The sequence below is a fragment of the Salvia splendens genome, chromosome 15, assembly GCF_004379255.2.
Source record: "Salvia splendens isolate huo1 chromosome 15, SspV2, whole genome shotgun sequence".
In the NCBI taxonomy this organism is placed as follows: domain Eukaryota; kingdom Viridiplantae; phylum Streptophyta; class Magnoliopsida; order Lamiales; family Lamiaceae; genus Salvia; species Salvia splendens.
In genome coordinates this window covers 23,523,529-23,529,671 of record NC_056046.1, presented here as the reverse complement: position 1 = coordinate 23,529,671, position 6,143 = coordinate 23,523,529, and the positions used below count along the sequence as shown (strand labels likewise).

Below are 6,143 nucleotides of genomic sequence, written 5' to 3'. Positions count from 1 at the left end.
ATCCCAGTACCAATCAAGGATACAAATACTTCCTAACTATTGTTGATGATTGCTCACGTTTTGTGTGGACTTTTCTGATGCAAAGTAAATCTGATGTGCATTCCGTACTTAGCCAATTTTTCAATACCATTCTCACACAATTTTCCAGAAAAATCAGAGCCATCAGAACAGATAATGCTCCTGAATTCAACCTTCCATCCTTATATACTTCCTTTGGAACCATAATACAACATTCTTGTGTTGAGACTCCCCAACAAAATGCCCGGGTAGAGAGGAAACACAAGCATTTGTTAAATGTTGCCCGAAGTCTTTTGTTTCAGTCTCATTTACCCATTGAATATTGGGGAGATTGCATTTTAAATGCCTTATACCTCATAAACAGAACACCTTCGTCTGTCCTCACAGATAATATCACCCCTTTTCAAGCCCTCTTTCAAAAGGCTCCTTCATATACACACTTGAGAGTAATTGGATCCCTATGCTATGCCTCAACTTTACACAGAGGTAGGGATAAATTCTCCCCTAGAGCCACAAAATGTGTTTTTCTAGGCTATCCTTCTGACTACAAGGGGTACAATCTGCTTGAAATAGATTCAAAACAAGAAATCATATCAAGACATGTTGTTTTTCATGAAAATATCTTCCCTTTCTCCCATCTTCCACCATCACCTTTTCCTGAAAAGTCTCAAACACAAATACCATTCTCTCACACCACAAACACACCTCCTCCTTCAGCAACCTTTTCTCCATCACATAATCAGCCTTGCTCCACAACTACTAGAGCAGGCAGACCAACCAAACAGCCAACTCACTTGACAGATTTTGTCTGCAATAATGCTTCTTCTTCTTCTCTCTATCTCTTTTCAGCTCATTTCTCTCTGTCAAAACTCACTCCTGAATACTTGAAATATGTTGTCCTCGTGTTTGCTATCTATGCCCACTACCTACAAACAAGCCTCACCTATAAAAGAATGGCAACTGGCTATGCAAGAGGAGCTTTCTGCCTTTGACAGAACCAATACTTGGTTCATCACTGTGCTACCTCCGGGCAAAATACCAATCGATTGCAAATAGATTTATAAGGTGAAGTATAATGTTGATGCATCAGTAGAGAGATATAAAGCTAGATTAGTAGCCAAAGGATTTACACAGCTAGAAGGAATTGATTTCCTAGACACATTTTCTCCAGTTGCAAAGCTCACAACTATGGAACTAATGCTTGCCTTGGCTGCAATTAATGACTGGTCTCTTACTCATTTAGATGTCAACAATGCCTTTCTATATGGAGATTTAGAAGAGGATATCTATATGACCTTACCACCTGGACTTGAGATAGATAGGCTGACTGTTGAAGGGGCAACTCCTGAGTCAACTCTAGTTTGCAAACTGAAGAAATCTCTGTATGGTTTGAAGCAGGCTTCGAGGCAATGGTATCTAAAATTATCAGAAGTTCTCAAGGGTTTTGGATTGCACCAGTCAGCCTCTGATCACTCCTTCTTCTACAAATCTGATGGTGCTGCTGGATTCTTTGGAATAGTAGTTTATGTGGATGATATCTTAGTTGCCACCACAGATTCAGAGATAACAAATGAGTTCAAGAAATTTCTGACTCAACACTTTAAGTTCAAAGATCTTGGTGTACCTAAGTACTTTCTTGGAGTTGAGATAGCTAGAAATAAGAAAGGAATTCAAATATCACAGAGAAAGTATGCCATGGATTTACTAAAAGATACATGTTTTATGGGCAGCAAACCATCAGCAACTCCCATGGATCCTCTGAAGAAATTACAGTTAAACTCAGGAACTCCTATGGAAGATGCTTCTAAATATAGAAGATTAATTGGAAGACTTCTCTATCTCTGTATTACAAGGCCGGACATTACCTTCGTTGTTCATAAATTGAGCCAATATGTCTCAAATCCGTGTGTTGAACATTGGCAAGCAGCATAAAAGGTCCTGAGATATTTGAAAGGAAGCCCAGCTCATGGTTTGTTCTATTCAAGCTGCAGTAAACCAACTCTAAGCATATTCTCTGATGCAGATTGGGCTGCTTGTCCTGATACTAGAAAGTCCATGACCGGGTATTGCCTTCTTCTTGGAAACTCCATGATATCTTGGAAGGCTAAGAAGCAAAGTACTATATTTAGATCTTATGCAGAGGCAGAATATAGAGCCATGGCCCAAGCCACTTGTGAAGTAGTATGGGCTGTAGCTATACTTGGTGATTTTGGAGTAAAAATTGAAATGGCAGTTCCTCTATATTGTGATAATCAATCAGCCATTCACATATGCTCTAATCCGGTTTTCCATGAGAGAACAAAACATATAGAAATTGATTGCCATACAGTGAGAGAGAAGTATTTGAATGGTGTGATCAAGCCATTACACATACGCAACAATCTGCAATTGGCAGATGTATTCACTAAGCCGCTAGGAGAAACTGCTTTCAAATCCATTCTGAGCAAGATGAACTTCAACACTATATATGGTCCATCTTGACGGGGCATATTGAAGATAATTCACGAGTGTATACATGAGAGCAGGCATGAGGAACTTTGGTATGCTGAGCTGGAGCTGAGCTAGCTGGAGCTGAGCTGGATCCTAATCACTTACACGTCATCTACATGTGGACGCTAAGTGTGAAATGGAAGAGAGTTAGTTGAATAGTTAGTTAGAAGATATTTTGTGTTAGCTCATATAAATAAACTTCTACTTCGTAATCCTTTTTTTCTGTATCTTGTATTCCTCTATTTTGAGTGAATAATATTCTTCTCCATTAATGGAGCTTCTACTATGAAATTCTATATTTCTACAGCTTCCTCCGCCCCAGCTCCCCTTCCGTCACACTGCGACGTTGCTCCAAGCTGCTCGGCGTCGTGTGGAGATCGGGGCAGGGGCTGCTCGTCGCCGCCTCCCGTTCCGTACAGCTCTATCACCGAATCTAAGTCCCCTCTAGTCCATCTTAATCTCCCTTGTTATTTGCAAGTTTTGATTTGCATTGAGATGTTGAGTTTATGGCAAGCTTAGAACGAATTTTGATTCTAGGCTTAGGGTTCTCAGTCCCTGTTTTATTGATCGAATTACTCGTTGGCACTATTGGGAATGAACCTATATGTATACGTGATGAGCTTCTATGTTCTGAGAGTTGAGAGTATTCCTAAGTTGCCGGTTTGAGTGGAGAGCAGTGGCGATTTTGTTCCTCAGTTTTCATCATGTAAAATAGCTCCAAAATTGCTTCATGCTTGGTGTCTTTGTTTATTTCCTTTCTACTGATTTACTTGAGATTGAGCATGCTAGTTGAAGTTCTTAAATTGTGGTGCCTAACATGCTTGAGATGATGATATGGCACCTTAAATTGAGCTTGATGGGGGTTACCTTCTCCTGCACTGTTTTGCTGCTTCCTTACTCCCAGCTTCGACCTCCCTCACTCTCCAATTTGATTACTTGTTGGCCGAATATGTTATGGTGAGAGGGAGTGAAACCGAGGGGAATGTAGCATATATATAGGGTGTATGTAACTGAAAGCTGCAAGGCTGTCTGTTAGTGCAGGAAAAAAAGGGTCCTTAGACTGCTCCTATGTTGGCTGATCTTCCTGCACAATGCTGGGCATGTACTCGTGTATTAAATGCCATTGCATCCCCATTCGTTGCCCTACTGCAGCAGTTTTCTTTGTCCTTTGCTGCATTTTACTGAATTTTTGGTATGATTTTGCAGGTACGAACTGGAGTAGAGGTTGTTGGCTGGGCGCAGGGGCTATGCTGCTGCCGCGGTTGCCCTCCTTTTCCTTTAGCTTGTTGTGGCTGTGATTATGGGTTGAGGTGGTGGTAGATATTGGTTGTACTCTAGTCATTGTCGGCTTTGGGTGGTTCTTTAGCCTTTACTAAAAATGGTAGTGTCTACTTTCCCCATTACCTTTCCCACATGGCAATGCATAATTTGTTAAGTGGAGTTGCTTATTTGCTTTCAAATTGCAGGGGGGGCTACACATTCTGGCTGCTGCGTTGACACAGCCTTAGGGGCTGGCTCGCTGCCTTGGCCGACGGCCTGTCAAGGTTTGGGCCGAAATCCGGGCCAAGGGAAGAGGCCCGACGTTGGCGTTCCCAGCGCTGTAATAGGATCAAGCCCTATTGTGTTTCTCTTTTTTTTTTGTTCTTCTTCGTCCCTTTCTCAACAAGTGTAGTCGAGCGTCTTAGCTCGAAAAAAATTCAAGTCGTGTTGTGTATTATTTTTCATCTCTTTATTATTATTTTATTTCTTTGTAAACTACGGCATAGCTCGGTAATTTAATACGTTGTATTTTGTTTATTTAAGGAATAGACGGATGCACTTCCATTTTATCCGATCCTTGCTCGATTCCTTATAAATCAATTTCCAGATTTATGTTGTGTATAAATCGTAAGTTTGAACATAGGAATTGTATCATTGTCGTACTTAAAGTGTTTAGGGAGAGGCATCTCGCTTCACGTCTCTTTAATTTTTTTTATAAAAATTCGGTAGTTAGGCCGTGGCCATTACAGAAAGTATTCAACACGGGCAGATAATGTGTTGACAATACGCATAAATAAGCGTTTTGACATGCGAAAACGGCACCGAAAGTAATCTTCCGGAAACCGCGGCTGGTCGGAAAAATAGTCGGCAACGAGCCTTTCGTTGGCTCCCTTCCGGTCACTATGGATGTAGCGGCAAGTTGATCTAGTTGGTCGAGGAGGCACGATATTGATCATAGTATTCTTGTTCTTTGCGCTCCGCTTCCGCAATGAGATTGGTGAAATCCATTTGAGAGGGTTTGAGTGAGAGAGGAAGATGTAGATAAGTTGTATGAAAAAATATGAATGAGAGATGAATGAGAGATGATTTGATATGAAAAATGGATGATAAATGTGTGTATTTATAGATGATTTTGGGAATAAAAAAATAAAAAAAATCAAAAATATTCCAAAAAAATGGTAAAAAAACGGCCATATTTTTGGGAATCTGAATATATATATATTTTTAATTTTTTGTATTATTTTCAATTTTAAAAAAAAAATTTCCAACAGAAATGCCGTTGGCCAATCAGAACGTGCCACGTCAGCTGCTCGCTGGCACGGATGTGCTCGATACATCGAGCAGCGCCGCGCCAGCCGCAAGAGCGCAGCCGCGAGCTGGCGGTGCCTCGCCGCTGGGACGGACGGACGGACGGGCGGGTGTCCACTCACTGCTGCGGATGCTCTTAGTAGGTCTCACATTTCACTAACTCACTCTACTCATATTTTATTATAAAACTAATATAAAAAATGGGTCCCACATTCCACTAACTTTTCCAACCAACTTTTCTTTACATTTCTTAATACCCGTGTCCACTTTAAGAGTGACAATTAAGTTGGGACGGAGGGAGTATCAATTAAGTTTAAATATTAACATCAGTAAATAAACATTAAGAAAATATGATTTTAAATAGTAGAGTTTCTCTTTTATGTGTGTTCATAAACGAAAAACAAGATCATACTAAACTTAGGGGTGCTTAAACGGTTCTCTGGTTCTCGGTTAGTAAAAAGCATAAGCGGAACCGGCTGGTTAATTGAGGAACCGAGAATAGGAAAATCGGTTCTGGTACCGGTTCTAACTGTTTAAATAAAACCAGTTCCGGTTCTAACTGGAACCGACCGATTCCTAATCGGGAACCAGATTATAATTCAATTTTTTTATAATTTAATATACAAATAAATCTAACTTAATTGAATTAATATTGAATTGAAGTAAAATAATTTGAAACATTAAGTGATTTTAAGATTTAAAAGTGTTAAATTTGTGAGCTCTGTTTTCTAAAGTATTTAAAATGTTTAAACCGTGATACTTTGAATCTGCAATTATTTCCTCAATCCATATTTTATGAACTAACTACTATGAGTAGAACATCATAATGTTTTTAATCTCCAAAAGAACTTTTACAAATGCAATATCATTTCATACGATAGAAATTTAACTTTATAACAAATTTATGTAACAATTAATTTAACATGCGATTTTAACCCGTTTGTGAATAATTTATTAACTGTTCCATTATAAACCATTCCATTATAAATCAAAAAGTCACAACAAGATCAATTAGTATTGAAAATTCCATTGAATATTTGTTTATCCAAAAAAGAGAAAATGGAATT

At 39.2% G+C, this 6,143-nt stretch overlaps 1 long non-coding RNA gene across 1 annotated transcript; it reads left to right on the top strand.

Annotated features, from left to right (window-relative positions):
• Positions 1 to 2,756: 2,756 nt before the first annotated feature.
• LOC121767831 lies at positions 2,757 to 4,339 on the top strand. The gene is made up of 2 exons (XR_006043215.1): positions 2,757 to 3,889; positions 3,975 to 4,339. It is a non-coding gene; the product is annotated as an uncharacterized LOC121767831 (long non-coding RNA).
• Positions 4,340 to 6,143: the final 1,804 nt, after the last annotated feature.